Source organism: Heloderma suspectum, chromosome 3, assembly GCF_057233095.1.
Source record: "Heloderma suspectum isolate Gila_16-S chromosome 3, 16-S_ref, whole genome shotgun sequence".
NCBI classification, from domain to species: domain Eukaryota; kingdom Metazoa; phylum Chordata; class Lepidosauria; order Squamata; family Helodermatidae; genus Heloderma; species Heloderma suspectum.
Window position 1 is genome coordinate 326,627,994 of NC_139460.1, and position 27,808 is coordinate 326,655,801.

Below are 27,808 nucleotides of genomic sequence, written 5' to 3' on the forward strand. Positions count from 1 at the left end.
ACTTCCTTCAGCCCAAGGGCAGAATTCAGTTTTGGAGAAGCTCTGATCTACTCCGCTGTGAGCATTTCATGGATGATAGCCCGAGTCTGGGCATCAGTAAAAATCACAGGGGGTGAGTAGGAAAAAAGAGGAAGACCCTGACCATCAGGGCACTGGAATAAGATGAATTAAGGCAGAGACAGGCGAGACGACCTAAGAGGCCCTTGAGACCTGGCCGGGCTCCCGCTCCCAGTCGTCTGTTTTTGCTTTGGTGGCTGGCAGCAGCTGCACAACCTGCAGCACATATTGTACATTCCCTTGGCTTCTTGGGGGCCCTGATGTAATTCACCCATCCATGTGTCCATTGTGGGACAGCACGAGTCGAGCTAGGAGATGAGGCCGGTGGCGGCAGGGTCGTGTTCCACTCTCAGGCGTATAATGTGATGGACACGTAATTGCGACGGCACCCGCTCCGCCGCTCGGCTCCTGCTCCCCTGAGTGAGGCGTGGGCCTGTTTCGCCAGCCGGTTGGCGCAGCCAGTAAACAGGATGGGCTCTGGGGTTTCCGCTCAGCTTTGTAAATGTAACCTGAGACCCTTCCTCCCTGGGAGAGCTGACACTTGAACATAGTCTTTCCCAGCATGTGCCTTGCTTGGAGCTCATCTCCAGAGAGGCACCTGACCTTGTTCACACTGTTGCCTGGCTCCCCCATTGCAGCTTACCAGGAGCTTAGCCCCAGAACCTGTTTGCAACAGGCAGACCAAATCCACCCTGTGCAATGTAAAAAGATGGCTCTTTTCCTAGACCAGCCTCTCATTTTCTATCATGATTTCCCTTCTGCCTGCTGCTTAATTTCTTTTTTATACGTATCTAATCCAGGGGAGTTAAACCAAAGGCCTGGGGGGCCAAATCCAGCCCAGCTGGGCTTCTACTCTGGCCCTCCAGGGTTCCCCAGATGGCTGTGCCCCCTGCCCCCGGCCCCACCACCTCTCTCCTGAGCGCCAATTGCTTGGTGGTTTCCTGGCTCTTCGCTCTGCCACCCCATTCTAAAAGAACGAAATACTGTTCTTAAGGCTTAGTTACTGGCAGTCAAAGCGTTCAGCTATAGCATGCCAGGCTTTTTTTTTTTTTGAGTCGTGGTGGTGGTGGTGGGTATTTTGGCGCTGCTCCTTTGCCTTCCATCCTACCTACCACTGGACTACATCCCCCAGGAGCTCATCCAAAACTGAATTTGGCCCTTTGGCTGAAATAGGTTTGTCACCCTTGATCTCATCTATCTGCTAAGAATCCTGCTGGATCAGACCAAAGGCCCATCCAGTCTAGCATCTTGTTTCTCACAGTGACCAACCTGGTACCTATAGGAAGCCGACAAACAGGACAGGAGTGCAATAACTCCCTCCCGCTGTTGTTCCCCAGACCTGGCGTTCAAAGGCATCTATCAATTCTATCCAGCAGGTTGGATCCAGACTTAGCCATAGCTACAGTAGACTCACTGAAATCAGTGGGACTTAGGTTAATCGTGATCAGTTTAAGTCCCACTGATTTCAATGGGCCTGCTCTAAGTGCAACCAAGTCTGGATCCAACCCATAGTTTTTATCACAAGGATTTGCAAAAGCAGCACCCAATTCCCCTTCCTAAATATTACAATATTTTGAACTGGATCTACCAATCTTCCTGCCATTCTGCACCTTCCCAACTTCTGCTCTGGTTGCTTTTTTGCTTGCCAGATCTCCAGTCTCAAAAAGCAATATGACTGCGTGCAACCTTAAAAATAGCCCCCATGTGCCAACAAACATAGCAGTGCCATTTCTGACACCAAAAGTGCTTTTGAATGGATTTCAGTTAATTTGTTTACATGTGCTAACCATCCTGAATGATGCAGCACATCACATGCTTTGCACACACAAGGCCCTGGGTTTGATCCCTGACACCGTCAGTTAATGGGAGCTCAGACAGCAGATCTCAGAAAGCCCCTCTCTGCTGGAGACCTTGCAGAACAACTGCCACTCAGAGTGGCACGTGTATGGCGAGAGGGACCCATGGTATGCCCATATAAGGAGGCTTCCTATGTGGATAAATGTGTGTTTCTTTCATGGTAGATGGACTTCCACAGAATATCCCAGTTTCCCAGAGCACGTGGTATTCTCAGATTTCAGATATGCCACAGCTTTCAGTGTAAGCAAGTGTAAAGTGATGCACATTGGGGCAAAAATCTGAACTTCAGGTATAAACTGATGGGATTTGAGCTAGCAGTGACTAAGAAAGAGATTTTGGGTTTGTGATGGACAGCTCAATGAAAATGTTGAGCTAGTGTGTGACAGCTGTGAAAAAGGCAAATTCCACGTTAGGTGTAATTAGGAAAGGAATCGAAAATAAAACTGCCCTTATACAAATCTACAGTGCAACCACATTTGGAATACTGTGTACAATTCTGGCCACCGCACCTAAAAAAGGACATTGTAGAATTGGAAAAAGTGCAGAAAAGGGCAATTAAAATTGTCAAGGGGCTGGAGCAACTCCTCTATGAGGAAAGGTTACAACAGCTGAGATTGTTTAGCTTGGGGAAAAAAGGAGGGTAAGGGGAGACATGATAGAGGTGTACAAAAATGTGCATGGTATGGAGAAAGTGGATAGGGAGACATTTTTTCCCCTCTCTCATATTACTGAAACCCAAAGGGGTCCTCCCGTAAGCTGATGGGTGGGAGATTCAGGACAGATCAAAGGAAGGACTTCTTCACACAGCAGATAGTTAAACTATGGAATTCACTTCCACAAGATGTAGTGATGGCCACCAATTTGGATGGCTTTAAAAGGGGATTGGACAAATTCATGGAGGAGAAGGCTACCAATGGCTACTAGTCCTGATGGTTCTATGCTACCTCCTGTATCAGAGGTGGTATGCCTCTGTACATCAGTTGCCAAGGAACATGGAAGGCAGGGTGCTGTTGCACTCTTGTCCTGCCTGTGGGTTTCCCATGGGTAGCTGGTTGGCTGCTGTGTGAAAGAATGCTGGATTAGATGAAAATGTGCTCTGATCCAGCATAGCTCATATGTTCTTATGAAGAATAATACCTATTGCTCCACACTGAGTGATTCCAGACGGAGGGCTTCTAGCACTACTGATCAAGAGGCAGCTATTCCGTCTTTCTCTCTTTAATGGATTTTTAAGCAGTTAGGGAAAGTAAGGGAGTGTTACAAATGGAAGATGTTGTCATCTGGACCCCCTGTAAAATCCCATGTCTGAGGCAGGGCAATTGCACACTCAAAGCCTCACCTGGGAGTGCCCTCTGACTCCACGCTATCCTGTGCTGCTCAGTTGACTTTTGAGATGAGCTGCACCCAGACCTGTTCCTCCCACTTACCAAAAATCTCTTCTGTGCAACCACTGCATGTGTAGGATGCCAGCACCCCAGTTCCCACTGCAGGGCCGCCTGCAGCTTTTTGGGAGCCCTTGGGTAACTTTACCTAGAAGGAGGGTCTCTTTGGACTGGAGGGAGGAGCGTGTGAGCACAAGGGTCAGGAACTGAGGAAACATCCCAGAATAGCATGTACTGTCCTAGCAACTCTGGGGTACACCTGCACTTGGACTGAGGGCTCATCAAGTTGGAGCTGGTGTGCAGTGCCTCTGAGCTGGCTAGGCATCGCCATGTTGACAGTCTATTTTGGGTACAGCAAATACGTTAATTCTGGTTTGCTGAAGCCGATCCAGTAGTTGAGGAAGAGTTTCCATTTAGTCTTCAAAATTATTTATCTTAGCCCGACCGCTGCAAATTCTCAGGAACTTCGCAAGTTTTGCCATCTCTGCTTGACTCTGGAGCTTCCATAAGATCTCTATTTTTGGTAGACCAAGTAACCTCTAAGGGCTATCTCCATTTTTATAAATGTCCAAGCCCATTCTAAAACTGTACTAGATACGTTATCTTTCAGATAGCCCAATATCAGTAAGGAGAACATATATTCAATGATTGTCCATACGTTAATTGCTAAAATTCAAAGTGCTTGTACATTGTTCCATTTCTGCCACTAATAGCATGGATCCAAGCTACTTACATTTGCACTAGGGAGGAGGCAGCATTTGCACAACCCCCTCACAACTTGTTATGGAGGGTGAGGGGTCATGTGGAACAGCTTTGGGTCTGGGGGTTGGGAACTCAGAAGCGATGACAGTTGGTGACCTTCCTATACAAGGCAAGCAGAAATTCCATCCCCTTGTGCAGCATGATCTTTCGATCTCAGCCATTGAATAGAATGTGTGTTAAGTAGAGATGGATGAAACTGTCAGTTTCAATTTCTCTTCCTTTCCCATTTTACCAGTCTTAAATTTGGTTAATCCCAAACTTTGAGATATTTTCTTCATATGTTCACATAAAAAGTTGCACGCATTTTATGTGCATTTCTCCTGATACCTGCATTTTTCTAATTTTGCCTAATATGTACATTTTTGCGTGCATTTTTCCTAATGTAATACAGTTTTCAACATTATTTTCACAAATATTTATTTACTTATTAATTTATTACATTTCTATACTGCCCAATAGCCAAAGTTGTCTGGGCAGTTTACAAAAAATATATGCATTCCCCTAATATATGCCTTTGATTGCAAAGCTCTTTTGCAAAATTTGGAGAAGTGTGAATTTTGTAGGATGACTGGGTTTTGGTTTGCATAGTGGTTCAAAAGTGCGAAATTAGGTACGTTTGCATTAACATGCAAACTAAACTAATTTCTCCCCCATCCTCCTCAGTGTTAAGAGATGCATATTTCCAGCATTGTCCATTGAGATGTATGGTTTTCTCAGCCTCTCTGGAGATAAGCGCTCAATTGTACACTATTGTAATGGAGCACAGGAGTTGGGTCAGAGCCTGGCTGGAAGATCACAGTGGATTTGGTGGTGTGACCCACCTATTCTGGGGAAGAGAGAGAGAATACCCATGTCTTTATGCAGAACTGGCATGGGTGAGTGGGAATTAATAATTTTACTACAGTGTGGTGGGTGGGTGGGTGGAACATTCTCCATCTCTACAATTTAAACAAGCTTTGAAAGAGACATCAGTTATTTTAAATTTAGACTCCCAGTTTACATTTTGTAAGAACGAGCTGGTGTAGACAAACCCAAGAGCAACAGAAATGTCTTTCTGAGATCGAGATCCAAAAATCAGTGTGAATAGGCTGAAAGTAAAACTGGCTGGGAGCCAATGGGAAATCCAGTTTGGATAGTATTTTTGTCTTCCCTCCCCCCACCCCCAAATTCTTGAGACTAAAAAGAGAAGAAAATAAGTAATCCAGAGAGCTGCATTCAAGAAAGAATGCCTGTGTGGGAAAGTTAGATTCTGTTCTATTTGTTTTCAACACCATTGAATTTCTTCCACAGCACCTTACCTGGATTGGAAACAACAACTTACAAGTATGGGGATGGACCCAATCCACTGGGAATGTCTCCTGCGCCCTTGCTGTTTTAAAGTTTTTTTTAGGCCAACCCGAATGGCAGATGATAGAGAGCTAGAAACTCGATCCCTACGTTTGTGAGACTTTCTCACAGTACACATTTGAGGATGCCTCTTCATAGGCTATTTGGATATGAAGCACTGGGATGACTGGGAAGGCATGTTTGAGGACTCTGTTGTGTTAAAAAGCAAGTGATGAGTAGACTGGATTGCAAGCCTGGAGTTTTCGTCTGCTGCGCGGATGCCTTGGAAATACAAACATCTCTCTGATCACTAAGGCATTTCTCAGCTTGCTTGCCATGAGGCCTGTGACGCCGGGACGCTTTGAGCTTGGCCGTTCGGTTCATGGAAAACAGGATCGAGTTTCAGCATGCCTGCCCCTAGTAAACATGTTGCTGGCCTTTCTGGAAGTGGGTCTGACTTCGCCTTGAGGCAGCTTCGCGCGTTCATTTAGGGGGAGAGGCCATAGTTGGTGACTGAGCACATGGTTTTCATTAGGGCTGTGCACCGCTTCGGCCCGAGGCCTGAACCCTGAGTCGAAGCGGGCTGTTTCAGGCTACTTTTTGACCCCTCCGAGGTGAAGCGGAGGGGGCACGAAGCAGCCCGGAGCGGGTCGGGGGCTCGGTGCCCTTCAGCCCCCGGCCCAGCCCCCCCCCAGCGCCTCCAGGTCCTTATCTGAGCTGCCTTCTCCTCTCTGCCGCCACGTCGCCACTGCCTCTGCTGCTGCTGCTGCACCGCACCGCCTCTGCTTCTGCGGCCATGCCGCCTCCTGGGGCCTGGACGCACGGTGACTCTTCTTCCCGGGAGTTGCCATTTTTAAAATGGCAACCTCCTGGAAGTTCCAAGAAGTTGCCATTTTAAAAATGGCGACTCCCTGGAAGAAGAGTCACTGCGCGTCCAGGCCTCAGGAGGTGGCGGAGGCGGCAAAGATAGTAGCAGTGGGCGGCGGTGAAAGCGGTGCAACGGAGGAGGCGGCCCAGGTAAGGAGCTGGGGGGGGGCATGGGGGGAACCTGCATCAGGTTTGGGGCAGAGGTGGGTCAGGGCCCCCCCGAATCTGCCCGAGGCGTGATTGGGGGCCCCCTGCACAGCCCTAGTTTTCATGCACCTAGTTGTTGTGGCTTCGGCCCCTAGCATCTCCAGCTAAAGGATTCAGGTGGCAGCAGGCAGTGGGAAAAGAACCTTCTCTGCGTGAGACCCCCGGAGAACTACTGAAAGTCAGACTTTCCCAACCTGGTGCCCTGCAGATGCGTTGGACTACAACTCCCAGCATCCGCCAGCCAGCCATGCACCTAAAAATCTCTAAAAATCTCTCTCTCTCTAAGCGGTTTACGAAATAAAAAATCAAAATACCTCATAATCGATACAAAAACCCATCACTTAAAATGTTCAAACTGTTTAGGATGAATTGTAGTTAAGTCCTTCATTTACTGTGTCTCCCTATTGAGGGAAGCGTTTCCGCGTTTGTGGTGTTAGCTAAAGCACCTGCACGTGTCTGCCTCGAGTATTGCAGAAGATTATGGGAAGCAGGTTCTTGGGCGCATGCGCACTAAGTTCTAGTGGGGAGCTGGCCAGCTCCATTGGGCCTCGCCCTTGCCCTATTGTGGACCAGAAAGCCTGGCCTCAGACACCCTCAGGACTCTCCCGGGACGCACATTGCAGGAGAAGATCCACATCTTGCCTTTCGGGAAGTGTGGTCCAGCAATACTGACCACCTCGTTCAGTTTGCCGGAGTGTAGTTTGATTTCAGCCATTAGTTTCTTAAAAGAGAGGTCTGCAGTTAAAGCTTGCCTGTAAGACACAGACCTTTGATCTGAAAGTGATGCTTGCTCATCCAAGATGTTTCGGCTGATGTCACTTATTGGTCATAGAATCATAGAACAGTAGGGTTGGAAGGGGCCTGTAAGACCATCGAGTCCAACCCCCTGCTCAGTGCAGGAATCCAAGTCAGACCATCCCTGACAGGTGGCTGTCCAGCCTCGTCTTGAAGGCCTCCAGTGTTGGAGAGCCCACCACCTCCCCAGGTCATTGGTTCCATTGTTGTATTGCTCGGACAGTCAGGAAGTTTTTCCTGATGTTCAGCCAGAATCTGGCTTCCTGTCACTTGAGCCCATTATTCCGTGTCCTGCATTCTGGGATGATCGAGAAGGGATCCTGGCCTTCCTCTCTGTGACAACCTTTCAAGTACTTGAAGAGCGCTGTCCTGTCTCCCCTCAGTCTTCTCTTCTCAAGGCTAAACATGCCCAGTTCTTTCAGTCTCTCCTCATAGGGCTTTGTTTCCAGTCCCCTGTTGCCCTCCTCTGAACCCTCTCCAGCTTGTCTGCATCCTCCTTAAAGTGTGGTGCCCAGACCTGGACACAGTACTGTAGATGAGGCCTAACCAGTGCTGAATAGAGGGGAACTAGTACTTCCCGGGATTTGGAAGCTATACTTCTAGTAATGCAGCCCCAAATAGTATTTGCCTGTTTTGCAGCCACATCACATTGTTGGCTTGTGTTCAGCTTGTAATTGACAACAGTTCCAAGATCCTTCTTGCTTGTAGGATTGTTGAGCCAAGTATCGCCTCTCTTGTAACTGTGCATTTGGTTTCTTTTTCCTAGGTGCAGAACTTGGCATTTATCCTTATTAAATGTCATTTTGTTGTTTTCTGCCCAGCGCACCAGTCTATCAAGATCACTTTTTTTGTTTCTGTCTTGCAGGGTATTAGCTATCTTGCCCAATTTTGTATCATCTGCAAATTTGATAAGCAAATGGTCCAACATACTGGGTTGGATTGCTGGTACTGAATTTAGATTTTTGGGGTGGGCCATGGCTCAGATTATGGCACATGGCACCTTTAATCTTAAGAACATAGGAAGGTGCTTTATACTGAGCCAGGCCCTTGGTCCATCTAGCTCAGTATTGTTGGCACTGACTGGCAGCAAGGGCCCTCTGGGGTCTCAGGCAGGGGTTTTCCCAGTTTTAATAATTTATGTTGTATATTTTGTTCAAAGAAATTGGAGTTAGGCTCTGTGTTCAGGGATTGCATTTGGCTGGGAATCGACAACCCTTTTAGGTTGGACATCTTCTTTTTGAAGTGTGACAGCAATTTATATTGCTCACATCCATAATCTTGGCACACATGCTTCAAATGTTGTACTCTGTAAATCAGGAGTCTTGTATCTCTTTCAGCCCAAGACTGAATTCAATTTCAGAAAACCAATTGGGGCCTGCATTCCAGTGGTGGGTGGGGCTGATGGCAAAAGGGGCAGGGTCAAAATAATAATAATAATAATAATAATAATAATAATAATAATAAGAAGAAGAAGAAGAAGAAGAAGAAGAAGAATACCAGGACATTTTAGCTTTTACTGCTAGTAATTAAACCTGAGGAGAGTTATTTCAAACTTTTAGCATGGGGGAAAAACTGCACAAAAGCCAGGAAACCACCACAAATGACTGGCAGTCGGGGGAAGGGGTGTGGCCAAGGGAAGGGGGTGTGGCCATCTCAGAAAACCCAGAGGGCTGGATTTGTCCCCTGAGCCAGAGATTCTGCACCCCTGGTGTAAACCCTCAGCTTTCATTTGAACAGTGCCTAGACCTTATATTGAGGCTCATCAATGAACAAAAATTGCAGGTAGCTGTGTTGGTCCATTGGTGGGGGCAAACCCTCCCCCCACCCCCCGCCCCAGTAGGGTATTATCTTCATTGTGGCCAACCAGTATGTAACAAAGCATGGTGGATTAGGCAAACGTTTAAAGCATGGAGAAAGGGGTTGGGTGAGCCAGCCTTGCTTTCTACCAGCCATGTTTTCTGCAAGTGTGAGAAAGCAGGAAAGGGGGAAGCATGGCCAGTAGTTGGGTTGCCAGGAGGCGGGGGGCTATTCTGACCCCACAGCCCCCTTTTGTGTACTTTAAACCTGAGATGGGATTCATCTGATTCCTGCTGTAGCAGCAAGCTTTTGAGTTCAACAGGACTCTTCTTTAGGCTGGATGTGTAGCAAACAAAAGGGCAGGGGGAGAGAGAAAGGGATTGTTCCTGTGCATGATGAAATTGCTCTAACTGGCACTTTGTAAGATGGAGTGGAGGAGGTGTTAGAGGCAGATTTAATTAGGTCAGTTATTTATCTGTATAGAAATTAATATCTCGCCCTTCTAGTGCCTGTGCGTCACTCGGAGCAGCTCAGAACAGTTCAAAACCTCAACACGATGTGAAATAATATATTCGATTCAAAATACAAAGGCAATAAAAAAGACAGGCAAAGACCATAGATAGATAAAACAACCTTTAAATAAAACAGGTTAGACTGTGCGAGGTGCAGAGAAACAGATCCCAACTTTTACGAAAGGCTACTGGGAGAAAGAAACAATGGCTGCCCTCCCTTTGAAAAGTATATATGAAAGCCACCAGTTATACGGATCTGTCTCTAGCATTAATAGGGGGCCCCTTCTAAGGCAGAGAGCAGAATTAAATAAAAGAAAAGAAAGCATGGTGGTTCTTACATTAGCGAAGCTTCAAGTCAGTTTAGAAAGATGCAGAGATAATTCAACACTCTCTAGGGTGCCCTGTGCTTTACCATAATGTCTTCATTTCATTTTTGCAACATCCTGTTCCTGCGAGGTAGGCCTTATAAGATTCCCATTTAACAGGCAGGGAACGCAGGCTGGGAAAATGTGAACTGCCCAGGGCTGCTTAGTGCTGTGTGTGTTTCATGGCAGCCAAGCAGTGCTTTCAAGAAGAATTGAACTTAGGACTGTTACTATTTTTAAATTGAACCGGTTCCTTCTGTTTGCTTTCTAGGCTGATTTATATTCTCCAGAGCTCTCCCTCTGAGTTGTTTTCCCAACTGTCAACATTCATTCTTGGACAGAGGACTCCAGGTAAGCCCTTACAAGAACTGAAAGCAATATACTACCAAATAACTATTGCATTCTCAGGCCTGTTTTTGAACTGTACCAGAAACACCTGGTGTGCTGTGAAGCCAGCTGGTGCAGTGTATGGACTAAGATGCTGGAATAAGGCCAGGGAGGCCTGGGTTCAAATCCTCCCATAGCCAAGAAGCTCACTGGCTGATCCTGGACCAGTTGCCATCGTGCAGCCTACCTACCTCACAGGGTTATTGTGAGGATAAAATGGGTGGGGAATGTATCCTGCATCGAGCTCCTTAGAGGACGAATGGGATAGAAATGTTGTGAGTAAATGTATGAAATTAAATACTGCTGTAGACAGGGCTTATCCTCCCCATTTAAAACAAAAGGCCCTGTTTATTGAAAAATAGCCTGCCAGGAGTAAGGCTGGGCCAGAACTCCTCTATCTGACATCAAGCTTTTTTGTGTCCTTCCATCACATACTTCTCTAGCATATTATTATTATTATTGTTGTTATTATTATTACTATCATCATCATCTTCATTATCATCCTTCTTCCCAATAACCAACATTCTCTGGGCAGATTGCAAACAGATTTTTGTTTTGCCCTTCAGTCCAAGGTTGTCTGTTTGCTCCTGCTTTTCTCGCAACTTTCTGTCCTGGCAAATTTGGATGGTAGCCGGCTTTGCTCTTGCGGGGGGGGGGGGGGATGCAAAACGCCGCAAAACACGCCTCGAGGTAGGGTCCGTTGGCTTGTCGAAAGGTTTGCCCTTTGTTGCTGCTGTGTTTGCCCTTCATTAGGTCTTGCTGTCGCTGTGTGCGTGTGTGTGTTCCTCTCTTTGTGAATGTAAATAATGCATGCAGGATGCAAGCGAGCACTGAAATTTTAGAACAAGGCTGACCTGTCAGATTTTGCTGATCAGCCCGGTTGGTTACGTGCAGCGGAGCCTTGGAGGAGGAAATGATTTCTAGTTTCAAGAAAACACAAGAGTTATTTTTGGGCTCAGTTAACTGCTGCTCTCTGCATCTGAAGCGGAGAGAGGAAGATTCCTCGGAAGCAAAGGGAGAGGGCCGTGGTGTGTGCCCCATTGTCTTATTTCTCCTCCTCTCATGTCTTGGCATTGTTAGGGCTCAAAGCCAGGTGTGTCTCCTACCTTTTTTTGCAGATGCGTCCTGGAACTGCATGTCCAAAGGGTAGGCCAGATCCTGAACTCCATTCCAAACCTCCAGCCACAGCTCACCTCTTTGAAGTCCCATTGCTTTTAGTGAAAGGTTTAAGTGTGTGCTCATCTCTCTCTCTCTCTCTCTCTCTCTCTCTGAAATAAATGAGACTTAAAAGCACCTGATTTTGCATTTCCAGGACCTGGCTGTGGTAGCCCTACTGGGCTTGCATGTCAAGTATGGAGCATGCTAGGCTCGTCCTGTGCTAAACACAGGCTCATAGCAGGGCTGGCTCAACTCCGTAGACCAGGGCTGGGCAACCTCTTTCAACCAACCGGCTGGATTCCGTTTTGGAGAAGTTCTTGGGGGCCACATGGTGGGCAGGGCTGAAGGCAAAAGGGGTTGGGGCCCAAGGTAAAAGGGGTGGGGTCGTTTTTTTAAAAAATACCTGCATGTTGTAGCTTAACATTCTTCCTGCCAGTAACTCAGCCTCAGGAGAGGCCCTTCAAGCTTTCAGAATGGGGGAAGACACTGCGCAAAAGCCAGGAAACCACCAAACGATTGGTGGTTGGGGGGAAGGGGGCGGGGTCATGGGAAAGGGGTGTGGCCTCCTGGGGAACCCTGGAGGTGCATGTTGGAACCCCAGGAGGGCCAGATTTGGCCTCCGTGCTGGAGGGTCCCTCTTCCTGCAGTAGACAGTACAGGTGACTGCCTAGGCCAGCAGAATCTCCCAGGCTCCAGACTAAGTGGGAAAACCCTCTAGAGGGAATGCCCGTCCTCCAGTCCTTGGAACAGCATGCTGAGAGGTGTGGGGGTAGTGATCTCCCCCTCTTTTCCTGACTGCAGTGGCAGACCCCTTCCCTCATTCTGTGCAAATGAGTTGAATGAATGTCACCTTTCCTACAGAACAGGGGAAGAAGAATGCAACTGGCAAAAACCCTTGAAAAAGAAATGCAGCTTTCCCCAATACACTCACGGTGGTGGTGGGGCATATGGAGGGAGAAGGAAAAGGCTTGAGCCAGCCCTGATTCTCAGTACCGGGAAACTGAGAAGACTGGAGATGCTGTATTTTGACCACCGGCTGCACACAGCATCCTCCTGGCCAAGGCCAGCTGAGGTCATCCATGTGTAATTGCTCTGAGAGTGTTGTGTGCACACGCGCACACAATCGATCTCTCTCTCCGGCTCCTTAGGGCTTATTTGGGACCTTCCGGCCTCTCCTCTAGACTTCGAATTGGGCTGATGGGCACTGAAAAGGACAGTCGGGTGGTGGCTCAGGGACTGAGCCTCAGCGAATGAGGGAGCCCCCAGTTCAAATCTCAGCTCTGCGCTGAACGCACTAAGTGGTGTTCACCATGCCAGTGTCCCTCAGTTTTTGCCCCCCTGATCTGCACTATGGAAACTAATGCTGACCCGTCTTGCAGGGTTGTTGTATGCTTAAATGTCTCCTTGATGCTCTGCTCTCCATCTATGGTGTTGTGGTTTAACCCTATTGCTTTCTTGACCCGCCCTTAAGTCAAGAGAGACCTCACTGCCACTCATGCCCTCCCTGAGATCATGAGGGCCAGAGCATTCCTTTTAAAATTAGAGAAGGTGTCTGGGGACCAAGTCCCGTGCTGGAAATTGGAATCTCAGCTTGTGCGGGACTTGTCCAGTTCCGTCCATAGACAAGGGAAGTTAAAAACATGGGGAATGTTGTTTATCGAATGCGCAGCTGTTATCTAAGCCTGCTTAGCCTAAAAAACAACAACCCCTTTAAGAGTTTGCCTGAAGTGGGTTGAATGTTCTTAACCGCTCAAGCTGCCCCCTGGTCAGATGAAGAAAACTGGCGTGTGTGTTTGCGTTAGGAAGAAAGGCTTTAGCAGTGGAGAATCTTAAGCTTAGACAAATGGTTTCGGCGAGGAGAGGGGAGGGGTGCGAATGAGAATAGATTTATAAAATCATGAATGGTGATGAAAGGATGAATGGAGGCAAATTATTTTGACTCCCACGATGCTTCTCGGAGCATTGGCGGCAGGTTCTGGATGAACAAGAGGCTATACGTTGGTACTCTAGATCTAACGAACCCATGGAATTAATTGCCACAGGGGTTTTGTTGGCAGCGGAAGTGATTTTTTGAGCAAAAAAACAGAGTGAGGATTAGACAGATGCATGAAAGTTTAAACGCTATGTTTAGTGGCAGTGAGACCTCCATATCCCAGAGCAGTTTAGCTTCAGCTACCAAATGTAGGGGACAGAAATGTAAGAAATCCTCGGCATGCCACTCATCTTACTGAAATTACTTTTTCTTTCCTCAAATGTGCAGAAACCTCCAGCATAGCCTTGAAATTCTGCTCCAGGCAAATTCTTTTGTGTGGGTGCCACAGGGCAGAGTTTGGAGTTTCCCTGAGGGCATCCAGCTGGGCCCTGTGGGAGACGGCCTGCCAGGTGAAACTAACAGTTGGCCTGACTCGCCTGGAGACCCTTGAGAGGGCCAGCCCCTGGCCTGCCAACTCCTCAGCCCACCGTGCCCACGTGGCTGCCTGCAGCCTGTTCCTAGAGGGAGCCATTGGATTTCCAGCAAAGACAAACAGTGTTGGGAATCTGAGCCGCCCCTGTTGCCGCTCCATGACCCCGTCGGCCGTGCTCAGCTCCATATACGGCCGGGAGCGAGGACCGGGGGAAGAGGGCACGGCGTGAATACCAGACATTCGCCGCATTCTTCATTCACTGCATTCTTCCCGGCTTGCTTCCCTCTCCTTTTCCCATTAATTCAGAACATGAGCTGGGCGTCGCATACGGAGAGAATCCAATGTTCTGAGTGTCACCTCCTGGGAACACTTATTCTCGCATATGAGATAATATTGTGCTTAACTCCACCATCACCACCACTTTGTTCCCAGCATCTGCAGGCCACATTGTCCCGAAATGTGCAGTCGCTTCTTGGCAAGCTCCAGGCAGGTAGTCAGGTCTTCAGGGAGGATTCGTCTCCCCGCCCCTTTGCTTCCTCCCACTGCATAGGATTTCTTCCTGGAATCGCTGCCTCCTCTCATTGCCAGCTGCCGGCAGAAGGTGAAGGGTGTTGATCCGGAAGGGGGTTTCATTCGGAAAACCAAGTGGCTGACTATATGGGCTCCCCGAGCAAAGCAGGGACCTTCCAGCTTCAGAGGAATTCCTGGCTAGGGAGGGACTGTAGTTCCATGATGGAGCGCCTCTGCTGCATGCAGAAGCTCCCAAATCCAGTCGTTGGCATCTCTAGGGCAGCACATGGCAGGGAAGCGTATCTGCCCAAATGCTGGATAGCCCAGCCCGCTGGAGTGAACTGGGCTGGGCTAGATGGGGCAATAGTTGGACTAAATGTACGGCAGACTGCTATGTTCTTTAGGCCAGGGTGTCAAGTCCGGCCCACTTGGGGTGTCAGTCCAGCCCTGGGGGTTCCCAAGATGGCCATGGCCCCTTCCCCTGGCCACTGATGGTTTGGTGGTTTCCTGGCTTTCCCCTGCTTTTCCTCCGTTCTAAAAGGACGAAATGCTTCTGCTAAAGCTTAGTTGCCAGCAGTAAGAGGTTTAGGACGCAGTTCTATGCATGTTTAGACAGCATAGCTGGCTGGCGAATGCTGGGAGTTGTAGGACTTTTTTCTGTCTAAGAATGCATGGGATTGTGCCCTTAAAGGTAAGATATGCTGCGGGTTTGCCCCGCCCCTTTGCTTTCCGCCACTCCTGGCACTGGAATGCGGTGAATTCAGTTCCAGGTGGCCTGCATGATCTCCCTCCTCTCTGTTTTATCCTCACAACAGCCCTGTGAGGTAGGCTAGGCTGAGAGTCAGTGACTGGCCCAAAGTCACCTATTGAGATATTTATTTATTTATTTATTTATTTATTTATTTATTTTTATTCCTCTAATTTATATACTGCTTTCCACAGCAGTATTGAAGTGGCAAACATAAAATTCAGTAGCCTCAAAACAACAAAAAATATAACAATAAAAACAACACAATACAAATTAATCAGCAGTTAAACCACATACTACTGTGTGCCCGAAACTATAGCTGGCTGGATCACACTCCAGGGAAAGCTGCGTTTTAAGAAGACGTCTAAACGTCAGAACTGCGGGGAGCTGTCTAATGTCAACTGGTAAAGCATTCCAGAGAGTGGGTGCTGCTGCAACACTCAAAACGCTACTGTGAGGGAAGGCAACCTTTTTGGGTCATGGGCCCATTTGGCAATTTGAGAAAGTATTCTGGACACCACTGCAAAATGGCTGCCGTGGGAGTAGGGATGCGCGGATTCCCTACCTGCTGCTCCGCTGGGGAATCTGCCCTTGCCGGGAGGTGATCCATCCCTCCCGCCAGAATCCTCGCCGTCTGGCTCCACTCGGCGGCGATTCCGGGGAGCTGCCAGCCGGCTCTGGAGCGCCAGCGATATGGCCGCCATTGCCGTGACGTATCACTGGCTGAGGCTGACTCCGGACACAAATGGCGTCCACTATGCCATTTGCGGCCGTAAAGCCCTTAGTTTAAGCTAAATGCGGCCGTAATGGCCGCATTTAGCTTAATCTAAGAGCTTTACGGCTGCAAATGGCGTAGTGGACGTCATTTGGGTCCGGAGTCAGCCCCACCCAGCGGTACGGCATGGCAATGGTGGCCGTATCACTGGCACTCCAGAGCTGCTGGCGGGGAGGATCCGCCCGAGGAGGATTGTGCAGGGAGGTGGAAGTAAGGGATCCTTTCCACCACGGACTGTGGATTCTTTTGAATCCGGCCTCATTGGGGTCTGTGGCGGAATTCTCTGACATCCCTATGTGGGAGGCATGGCAAAGGACAAGCAGCCTGCTTAAAAGACTGAGTACAAGGCGGAGGTAGGCTAGGATAGTAAGAAAATGTGTTGATAACCCTGACTGTGCACCTGTTCCTTCAGGGGGAGTGCAGCACCATCCAGAACTGGCAAGTGACCTGTTTCCTGGACCTATGACCCCCCCACTAACCCACAGGCGAGGATTCAAACTCCTGAGTCCCACTCCAATACGCTGACCGCTACGTCACACTGGCTCTCAATCCCTTTGTTAACTTAGAGCTTAGAATGACGGGAGTCCTTTCGGTACTGAGGTCAAACGGACAGTGTGGTTTGGGCCGGGCTGTGTGCGTAAGTGAAAGTGAGCTCTCCAGAAGGGGCCCCACTCAGTTTTCTGGGCAGTTCCTCTCCACACCGTGTGTAATTAACATGTGGAACTCATTGCTACAAGTCATTGTGGTGGCGGCTTATTTCTAAGAGGATGAAGCAGAGTCCTAGAGGAGACACCTATTCAGTGGGGATCAGCCATGATAGCTCAATCGATCCTTTCTGTATAAAGGCAGTCTACCTGTAAGTACCAGTTTCTGGGGACAGGGCACCTCTCCTTCGTGCCCCACTTATGAGCTTTATGGAGGCGTCCTGTATGGGAAAGAGGATGGAGGCCAGAGGTCTGCAAGAGCAGAGGTCAGGAAACCCGCTGTGGATTTCTCCTCGACTGCCCCATCTCTTCCCAAGGAGGATTCAGGAGAGGTGTGTGCAGCAGAGGGGCGTTTGCTGCTCTAACTCCAGTCTTCTACCACTGGAGGAATGAGCCAGGAACTTACCAGCGGACTAGCCTTTTCGTGCTCCAGCTTGGTTCAGAAGTTGAGCAGGGCCTAAGTCTGCTGAGGCAGCGGATGATGGAGGCCGTCCTAAGCCCCAGCGCAGCGCAGCATCAATTAGGAAGAAGCAAGCCCCTCATGACTGACTCATCCCGCTTGCAGCCACACGCGGTGGTGCAGTTGTGAGAGGAAATTAATCAGGGAGCCAGGCCTCGTAGCCTCTCTGTTTTACCGGAACGGTGGAAGGTAATTAGCAGGTTTGCCAATCTCCTGGGTTCAATAGGAGATTAAGTACGTGACTTAAGTGGCTTTTGGGGTTGTTTTTTGATGCGTCCTTCTTCGGGGTACATTGGAAGGAACAGGTTGTGATGAGATTCAGCAGTGCTGATTCTGATTTAGCCTCGCAGGGAGGAAATGGGGGAAGAAGCCCATTATCTGACTTGGCTGTGGCCAAAATTGAATTCCACCCCCCTCCCTTTGCTTCATGAAACCTTGTTTTCTTATGAATCATTCTCTTAATTTAATACGGTGAACTTGGGGACCCTGCCGAGGAAGAGAGCGAGAAACTTTTTCAATAGTAACGGGCTTGGGCCAAGCAGCTCTTTCAGCAGACCGCCTCACAGACGTGGCAGGAGTTACAGCACCAGCGGTTAATCTGTTATAACCTGTCTACGGTGTCCAGGGCCGAGCAGTTTTTGGCTGTAGACATACTTGTGTTAGGTCAGTGGAGGCTGGTGGCTCTGATTTCAGTGGGGCGGTAAATCCACTCCGGGTTTCAGTCAGAAACAGTCAGAACTCTAAAGGAGCTCTCCAAGGTGCGGAGCACCTTGGAGAGCTCCTTTAGAGTTCTGGCTGGTTCTGGCTGAAACCCAGCATGGATTCACAGCCCTACTGAAATCAGAGCCACCGGCCTCCACTGGCTCAGGGTGGTGTCTGTGCTCCCACCCTGCCTCCATTGCGGCAACAATGAACCCTGCAATGGAGGTTCACACCGTGAGCTCATGGCTGGCGAGGGATTTGAACGTGGCTCTCCCCAGATGCCATTATGTAGGTGTGGACTACAGCTTCTGTCACTCCCGCTGTCACGTTCCTTTGTCCTCCCACTTCGCAACCAACACACTCCAAGATACCAGGCTTCAGGCTCACTACTTTATTAGTTAACGACTGGGTCCTTTAGAAATGCAAATTCTAGGAAACTCTCTGGCTACAAAGGAAACTGCTACTCCACGCAATTACGGATACCAGTACAGGAGCTGAAGTAGAAGTTAGAGAAGTTGCCGGCAGTTTGAACAAGAACTTCCCGGCTGGACTAGCTGGGTGGGGGTGTCCCTCCCTTACAGCAGCTCCCTCCTACATAGGCTATCACGCATAGCCAACCTGGTGGGGCGTCTGAGCTCTGCCTCTAACTTTTCCTGGTTCGCTGTGTGACGGACGCCAGCATCCCTCAAGTCACGCCCCTCACTCTCCTCCTCTCCTGAGACCTGGGTTCTCATGGAGGAGGAAAGGGGGGCCCTCAGGCTGAGCCATCTGTGTGCCAAGGTCTTGAGAAGAAGGCCTTGCCGTATCCGAGCTCACTAGGGATGGAGCCTCCCCCGGTTCTGGCTGTTCCCATTCTGAATTTGAGCTGCTAGCTATCTCCACATGCTCAGATTCATTCCTGACACCCAGCTAGCATGGCCATTGGCCACTGGGGAAGGCTGCATGACACTATCCCTATTTGGCCCTGCATATTAGTGCCAAATTAGGGATGGTGGCATTCTGTCCGCAAATTAGGGAATGCTGAAGTCCAGCATTCTGTTCACACAGTGGCCAGCCGGCTGCTCACAGGAAAACCCACAAGCAGGATATGAGTGCAACAGCATCCTCAAGCCCATGTTCCCCAGCAACTGGTGTACAGAGGCATACTGCCTCTGATCCTGGAGGCACCATGTAGCCATCAGGACTACTATCCATTGTTGGCTTCTCTTCCACGAATTTGTCCAATGCTCTTTTAAAGCCATCCAGGTTGGTGGCTGTCATGACATCTTGTGGTAGCAAATTCCATAGTTTTAATGATGCGCTATGTGAAGAAGTCCTTCCCTTTATCTGTCCTGAATCTTCCACCATTCAGCTTCGCGGGAGGACTCCACCGGGTTCCACTATTATGGGGGAGGGATAACCGCAGGTGTGCCTTCCTGCTGCAAACCATGCCAGCTGTTTCCAACAACCCTTGCTTCGTGGACGAAAATATCAGATCCACCTGAGATGTGTTCCAGATGTCATTCGACTGCAGCTGGTTGGTCATGTGAATCGATATTGAGGAGGCTGACATGACTGACGTTAGCTTGTGTTTTCCCTGAGTTTTGTGCTCTCCAATTTCTGCCCCTTCACTCCACGTTCCAGATGAGACAAGTATTCCAGGAGGGAGTTTCAGGCACAAGGAACAGCAAAGGGGAAAGGATGGAGGCTCCAAGGCAGCTGAGGTGGTGGAGGAGAGAACATTTGAGAAGAATTAGTGATGGAAAATACAAAGTGTGTCAGAGAATGTTAGTAGTCACCTTGAGTGAGATGAAATGAAGGCATGGAATATTTTGTAGGACATACTGATTTTCTATATATTCCCTGTTCAGCGTACGCTTCAAATGCCATATCCATAAATACGAATCAGGGTCTTTGATTCCAATTTTCAGGTAAGATTAGCTTGTCACTGAGTGCTCCATCTGTTATGCGTTACAATTCACATTTACATCCTCTGAGGGTTATTAACATAATTGGGCTTCTTAAGAAACAATATATATATATATATATATATATATATATATATATATATATTTGTCAAGCAGCAGCTTTCTCTGGCAAATTGTCATTCCAGCCTTTTACTTAATATCCCACGAGCCTTATTTATTATCATACTAAATTTGGGATTATAAATCATTAGTATGTGCTGCAAGAGGAATGTGTGTGGGTGGGGTGGGGGGGAGTACGCACCAAACCAAAACCCCACACAAAATTCTTGAAGAAGTTTTACTTTATTCATACTGCATTTTAAAACTGCCAGTTTTCTAAAGAAAAAAGCAAAAAAAAAAAGCAGGAAGTATGGTTTTGTAATTGGACAACTTTCTTTCGCTGCTTTTAAAATGCAAAAAAAAAAGCAAACTTCTTTTGATGGAAGGACGGAAAGAAAGAGCTGGCTTGTGGGTTTCAGGTTTCGTTTGAATGAACCGCCTGCTAGTTTTGTTTCAGATCTCATCCCCTGTGAGGGAGCTTGGGAAATATTTGCAGAATGGACAGCCATGGTTAAGCAATGAGCAGATGTAGATCCCACATTGGGCAGGGGGTTGGATCTCCAAGGTCCCTTCCAACTCTTAGGATTCTATGACTTATGGCAGCCTTCCTCAGTGTGCTGCACTCCAGATGTTTTGGACTAAGTCCCACCAGCTCCAGCCAGCATGGCCAGTGGTCCGGAATTATGGGTGTTGTAGTCCAAAACATTTGGGGGTCACCAGGTTGGGGAAAATCAGTCTACCAGATGCACGCTTCTCCAGGGCATCTGATAGCCTTATTTTCTGAAATAAAATGGGAAGCATGCTTTGCTCTTAAGACCTGGAAAGAGTGTGTTTTGGCAGTGTGTTGTAACTGAGTAAAGATCACTTGCTCCCTCCCCCACCCCCCACGAGGAAGTTCCACCCTCTCTGTTTCTGCACACTTCTGGGATCAGGCTGCGTCCCGCACTTGAAAGAAGGCGAGCCAGCAGTTCACTCCCACAGAGTTGCAACAGAGAGCCCCCTCTTGGGAGCGGGTCATCCTGCTGCATCTCTGTCCAGGAGCATTGGATGAATCCCATTGCACCTGGAGCCACACTGGCTGGGGTGATGGGAGTTGTAGTCCAACCCATCTGAGGAAGACCATGGGGGAAGACCAGTTTAGACATGTAGCACACATCCTGTTTTAGGAAGGAGGGTAGTTAAGACAATCTGACCTGAGGAGATGGATCCATTTGCTAAGCCCTGGGTGAAGTGAAAACCCGTGAATGTTGGTTGGGGCAGAATGGAAGGCTCCTAATGGAACAGGATGTGCTTTGTGAGGAGATATGGGGAGGTGATGCTGGGTCTGTATTGCATTTGACTGAGACAGGGACTGCAAGGTGCACCTTGAGTTAGCACAACAGTGTGAAAACAGCAGTACCTGCCCAGCTCTTTCGCTTCCTTTTCAAGCCACCATACTTCCTGAAATATTCAGGATCCCACCTTTTTGAGCTCCTCTCAAGAATAATAGTACTCACTACCCCCCCCCCCGGTATGTTTAGTTAGACTTTCATATCCACCAATTAGAGCTGGGAAAGTCCCACGCTGACTCTGATGACATGGAGACCTTTGACTGAGAGTTCTGCGCGCACACGAGCTTTTGCATCTGCCATGCTGCGGTTCCTTGGAGACTGGTGCGCCTCAAGCGTGGCGCATTTCTTTGGACTGGGTAAGAATATGGTAAAGACATGGACACATCAGCCTTGCCCCACTGCTGCTCTCCAACCACTGGTTTTCAGCGTTATGTGGCTGTTCTATGTTGCCTCCATGTCCGAGAGCCTTTCACAGGCCTGTCCACCCCCGTGGATTTATCGAATCCCCCTTCAGAGTCCTCTAAGACAATGACCAGCATCGCATGTCGCAGCCATGAGCTACAGAAATTAGGCCTGCGTAGCTGTTCTTGCCTGTTCATCTAACTTCACGTAGTCTGGGGTCCGTAGGACTGCTGACTGCTGGCAAAAATAAAAATCTGTGGTTTGCTGCCAGAATTTGGCAGCAAACTGCTACAGAGCCTTAGAAAGGCCAAATTTAGCTAGAAAACAAGCTAAATCTGGCTTTTCTAAAGCTCTGTGGCAATTTGCTGCTGGATTTTGGTGGCAAAGCACCATTTGTTTTCCACCGCCACCATGCTGCAGAAGAGGACTGTGGGGCACATGCAGAGCGCAATGCCTGTGGGTTGGCTACACCTGACCATAAATACGATCTTGCATTTGGGGATCAGATGCCATCTCTTCCTTGTACTTAGTTTCTTGGCCGAGTTACTTGTCAGCCTCATGAGTTCACCTTCTGTGAAATGGGTGTTGGAGCACAAAACTCTGGCTTCAAAAGAGTGGATTTGTGTTCTGGAGCTCAAACGCCATCTCTGCCATGTTCTTTGGTTCTTAGGCAAGTTAGTTTTCTTACCATTTCACAAGTTTGCCTCCTGAGAAATGAACGTTTTGTGAACGACCATGCCCACCACATCAGCCATTTCATGAGTGGGCAAGCCCCCACCATGGCAGCCATTTTGTGAGAGTGCCCACAACACTGTATGTATTCCAGATTTGCAACTGAAGGACCACACTGGAGCCATTCAAGACTAGGCTGGACAGCCACCTGTCAGGGATGCTCTGACTTGGATTCCTGCATTGAACAGGGGGTTGGACTCGATGGCCTTGTAGGCCCTTTCCAACCCTACTATTCTATGATTCTATGATTCTGTGACCCCTGACTTGGGATTACTCTCAGTGTTAGAATGGGGTATCCTGGGCATTGCAAGCCCCTCATCCTCTAATGAGATTTCAGATTTTGGGCAGATAAAGGGTGATCACCCTTCTGGAGAGCACATGTTTGGGATGACTTTGTGTGGATGTATTATCCTTCAGCAATCTTTCACCACTCTGTTGAACTAGCAGTTGGGGTGGTAAAGTATTTCATGATATTTGGATCTCGTACATCACCTTCCCCAACCTGGTGCCCCCCAAGATATGTTGGACTACTACTCCCATCCTGCCAGGAACATGCCAAGGACTACACTTGGGCCCTTTTGGATGTACACTAAGAGTGCGCTTCTTCCCTTATTGTCCAAAATGTTCAGGGCTGGGCTGAAGGCCTTCATATCTGTGTTGGCAGAAAGTCACGTGGGAACCTTACCACAAGTGCAACCCCCTCCCGCACTCCCCGCCTCCCCAGCTCCAGCTAGGAAAGGCAGGATTAGAAAGTGCTCAACCTGTGTCTGAGACATCAGGGGCCTTTCCTTTTTTAAATTAAGCTTCACTTTGGAAAGATCCAAAGAATCTGGGGCAGCTTTTAGTACCAGCAAGAAAACAACTTCCAGTGAAAATCAGCTTCCATTTTCAGGAATTCCTCCAGCTGGGAAGTAAGACTTCGTGCTTGGCTTTTCTTTGGCCTCTGAGGGTCTCAAGGAGATCTAATGGTCCCCAGCTTTTTTTTTTTTTTTTAATGCGTATTCCAATTTGTGCAGTGTGGAACTTTCATACTACCTGTTTTTAGTGTTGCATTGTTTTCAGCTGGGGAATAACCCTGATCTTTCTGTGCATGGGAGGGCAACTCTGAGGCATACCCGTTGCTTTTTATACCTGGCCGGCATATGCAAGACGATGGCTGAGGTCTTAAAACTGCTTCTTTTGCCCTGACTTTGGGGCATGTCACCCAGAAGTGCTCCTCTTTGGTTGCAGAGTCTAAAAGAACGTTGTAGAGCTGGAAAGGATGATGGAAATGGACAAGTAAGGGAGCAATCCTGTGGCTGCTAGATACTATCTATAGGGCTATAGGATTTTTCAGTTTACTGGCTTCAAGTTTCTTAGACAGCGCTCTGAGCCAGGAAACCGTGCTCCTGTCCCCCTCCCCCTCGTAGCCTGCACAGGGAGAACCGTGATGGCTGCCTCTCTGTACTTGTAAAATGGAGTGTAGAGAGGGTGGAAATGCGGCGTTCCCTGGGGCAGGAGGCCAGGAGACCACGAAAGCTGCTTTAGATAGCGTCCTACTGGGCCTCCAGGCCTGTTCCCTCCTTCTCCCTGAAGCCACAGCTAAATGTGCAAAAACACATGTCTAGCCACAGATGCAGGGTGGGCGAGGCATGCAGAAGAGGATCTCCTCCATCCTCCATCCTTGATCCTCCATCCGCTCTGCATTGGATAGCCAGTAGCCCCTGATTTCGGAGGCTTTCTCAGTAGGATTGTGCCCTGAAAGGCTCCAAGTGTGTGAGCACCTTCCTTACAAGGAAGTGGCCAGTGGCCATGCTGGCTGGGGGTGAAGAGTTTTGTAGGCTACCACATCTGGAGGGTACCATGTTGGGGAAGGCTGTTTTGGGTTCTTTAGAAAGAAAGAAAAAAAAGATGATGGAGATTTTTCATTGTCATAGTTGTGGATGTCATGTCCCCGCTGGAGGAATCTTCCTCGAAGTAAGAGCTTGAACCTTCAGGGCCAGATCTCTCCAGGGAACAGGCTGCCTCAGAGGACACTGGCACTACCCCAGACGATTCTTGGCCCTCAGGGGTGATGCCTTCAGATCTGCGTTGTGGAGGGACAGGTTGCTCAGCTTCTGAGGCAGAGGGGGAGGCTGAGCCACCACCTAGCCCTCGCAAATGATGAAGAGGGCACCTCATGAGTAAAGACAGCAGCACGACAAGGCTCCAGCACATAAGAACATAAGGAGAGCCACGCTGAATCTGTCTAGTCCAGCATTCTGTGCACGCAGTGGCCAACCAGCTGCCCACGAGAAATCCACAAGCAGGACGTGAGTGCAACAGCACCCTCCCACCCATGTTCCCCAGCAACTGGTGTACATAGTCTTACTGCCTCTGATCCTGGCGGTGGTATAGGCCGTTCACACTTCTGGGTGTGTTAAGCCTCTTTGGGGTCTTTCCTGTTAGTAAGTAATTGCAGCCTCATTCAAAACAAAACAAAACAGAACAAAACTACAATTTTGAAATCCAGGAGTTTCCTGTAGCTGGGTTTGGGCAGCAGTGTGTCTACCAGAAAACAAAAGGTAGTAGCAGACATAGGAGTTTGTGTTCTTTCTACCTCAAGTCTTTTTAATATTTGTTTTCCTGAGTTTATAAACATTTAAAAAATTACCTTGACAATATGCGCAGATAAACTTCATCCTTATTATACCCATATTGCAGGAGGCAGGGCCGTGGCTGAGAAATGCAAGTCCAGCCAAGCAGCCCAGAGTAGTTATTACTATTTTGTGGAGCAAGGGTGTGTTAGAGCAGTGTATGGCAACTCTACAATGTAGTCAAGTGTTGTTGGTGTTCTAGGGAAGTGCAGATTGGGCTGTGAAATGGATTGTAGAAGCAGTGCAATTTCTCAAGGGTTAAAATGGGTTGTTGTGAGATATATAGCTTTAAGAGAACCTGCCAATTTTAGCTCTTGCAGGAGGCCTGAGTGGAACCTCTCCCCATCTCTTGCTTAGCGTTGGCCCTGGAGCTGAGACAGTGTGCCACGCAGCTGCACAGAAATTAGTGTTTTCTCGTGTATTCTAGAAATAAAGAAACCTCTTGTGAAGGTACCTGACCCTACTGTGTGTTTCCTGTAGAGCAGAACCTAGCAGTGGGCTGCAAGCTGAGCAGGTCACCCTACCCCTACCCTAGTATTAACCATGCCCTTTGACCCCGTAATGGCCTTTGGCCCAGAGACAGTCATAGAAAGCACTGAGGGTTTCAGCTGTGGGTGGAAAAACGTTGTCTGGACACCAGGTCTACCCATTGAGAAACAACAGAGGGGCAGACCTGGCATACACATTTCTCAGGCGAGATCTACCTACTTTGGTAGACCTGGTGACCAGGCCTTGTTGCGCCTCAGTCACCAGATCTGCCAGAAAAGGTAGGCTTGTTCTCTGATGCTATCACGGCTTTTTAAAGATGTGCAACCATATGCACAGTTCAAGGAAAAGTATGCCATTCCAAAAGAGCATTGCTGTAGTTAAACATTCAAGCCATGCAAAAGTTGTATTGTTGCCTGATGTAAAAAGTGGCTGATAACAATGTGAAAAGTAAAGTGAATCATCCAGGCTTCTCTGGAACCCTAAGACCTGATCAAGCAGACTCATTGCTCCTTCCAGGGCTAAAGACCCTCCCTGCCGACTCCACTGCTGCTCTCTAGAGCTGCCTTCCCCAACCTGGTGCCCTTCAGAGGTTTTGGACAGCACCTCCAGTGAGCCCCAGCCAGCATGGCCAAGGGTCCAAAACATCTGGAGGGCACCAGATTGGGAAGACTGTTCTAGAGAGTGTTCACCAATGTTTCCAAGATGAAGGAAATAATTCTAGGATGCATCATGTGAAGTTGTTAATGTTATGATAAGGGCAGTGATGCCATAAAATGTACGATATGACATTCTTAAGACAGCTGTACTGTATTTGCGCATGCATTTGCAGTTTTCTTCTCTTTCTCCTGTTGTTCAGTCGTTAAATTGTGTCTGACTCTTCATGACCCCATGGACCATAGCATGCCAGGCCTTCCTGTCCTCCGCTCTCTCCCGGAGTGTGCTCAAGTTCATATTCATTGCATCGGTGATGCTATCTAGCCATCTCATCCCCCGCTGCCCCCTTCTCCTTTTGCCTTCAGTCTTTCCCAGCATCAGGGTCTTTTCCAGTGACTTTTCTCTTTGCATTTGGTGGCCAAAATATTTGAGCTTCAGCTTCAGTATCTGTCCTTCCAATGAGCAGTCAGGGTTGATTTCCTTTAGGATTGACTGATTTGACCTCCTTGCAGTCCAGTAAGAGTCTTCTCCAGCACCACAGTTCAAAAGCATCAATTCTTCGGCGCTCAGCCTTCCTTATAGTCCAGCTCTCACAGCCATACGTTGCTACTGGGAAAACCATAGCTTTGATTATACGGACCTTTGTCGGCAAGGTGATGTCTCTGCTTCTTACTATGCTGTCTAGGTTTGCCATAGCTTTCCTCCCAAGGAGCAAGCGTCTTTTAATTTCATGGCTACAGTCACCGTCTGCGGTGATCTTGGAGCCCAAGAAAATAAAATCTGTCACTGCTTCCATTTCTTCCCCTTCTGTGTGCTAGGAAGTGATGGGGCCAGATGCCATGATCTTCGTTTTTTTAATCTTGCACTCTCCACTTTCACCCTCAACAAGAGGCTCTTTCAGCCATTAGGGTAGTATCATCTGCGTATCTGAGGTTGATAATTCTCCCGGCAATCTTAATTCCGACCTGGGTTCATCCAACCCGACATGGGTTTCTCATGATGTACTCTGCATATAAGTTAAATAAGCAGGGTGACAATATGCACCCTTGTCGTACTGCTTTCCCAATTTTGAACCAATCGTTTGTTCCATGTCCGCTTCTTACTGTTGCTTCTTGACAGGCTTCTCAGGAGACAGGTAAGGTGGTCTGGTACTCCCATCTCTTTCACAATTTGCCAGAGTTTGTTGTGATCCACACAATCAAAGGCTTTAGAGTAGTCAATGAAGCAGAGATAGATGCTTTTCTGGAATTCTCTTGCTTTCTCCATGATCCAGCGAATGTTGGCGATTTGATCTCTAGTTCGTCTGCCTCTTTGAAACCCAGCTTGTACTTCTGGTACTTCTTGGTTCACATACTGCTGAAGCCTAGCTTGTAGGATTTTGAGCATAACCTTGCTGGCATGCGAAATGAGTGCAATTGTACAGTAGTTTGAACACTCTTTGGCATTGCCCTTCTTTGGCACTGGAATGTAAACTGACCTTTTCCAGTCTTGTGGCCACTGTGGAGTGTTCCAAATTTGTTGGCATATTGAGTGCAGCCCTTTAACAGCATCATCTTTTAGGATTTTAAATAGCTCAGCTGGGATACTGTCGTCTCTGCTAGCTTTGTTGTTAGTAATGCTTCCTAAGGCCCACTTGACTTCACTCTCGAGGATGTCCGGCTCAAGTTCAGTGACCGCACTATCATGGCTATCAGGGACATTCAGATCTTTCCTGTATAGTTCTTCTGTGTATTCTTTCCACTTCTTCTTAATCTCATCTGCTTCTGTTAGGTCCCTGCCTTCTTTGTCCTTTATCATGCCCGT

General features: G+C 48.3%; 1 protein-coding gene across 1 annotated transcript in view; it reads left to right on the forward strand.

Annotated features, from left to right (window-relative positions):
- Positions 1 to 27,808, forward strand: part of LPP (LIM domain containing preferred translocation partner in lipoma) — a 382,758-nt gene that overhangs the window by 71,526 nt on the left and 283,424 nt on the right. Inside the window, exon 4 of the mRNA XM_084847796.1 lies at positions 10,199 to 10,278. The gene's annotated coding sequence lies outside the window, so the exon portion shown is untranslated. The remainder of the gene's footprint in view (positions 1 to 10,198; positions 10,279 to 27,808) is intronic.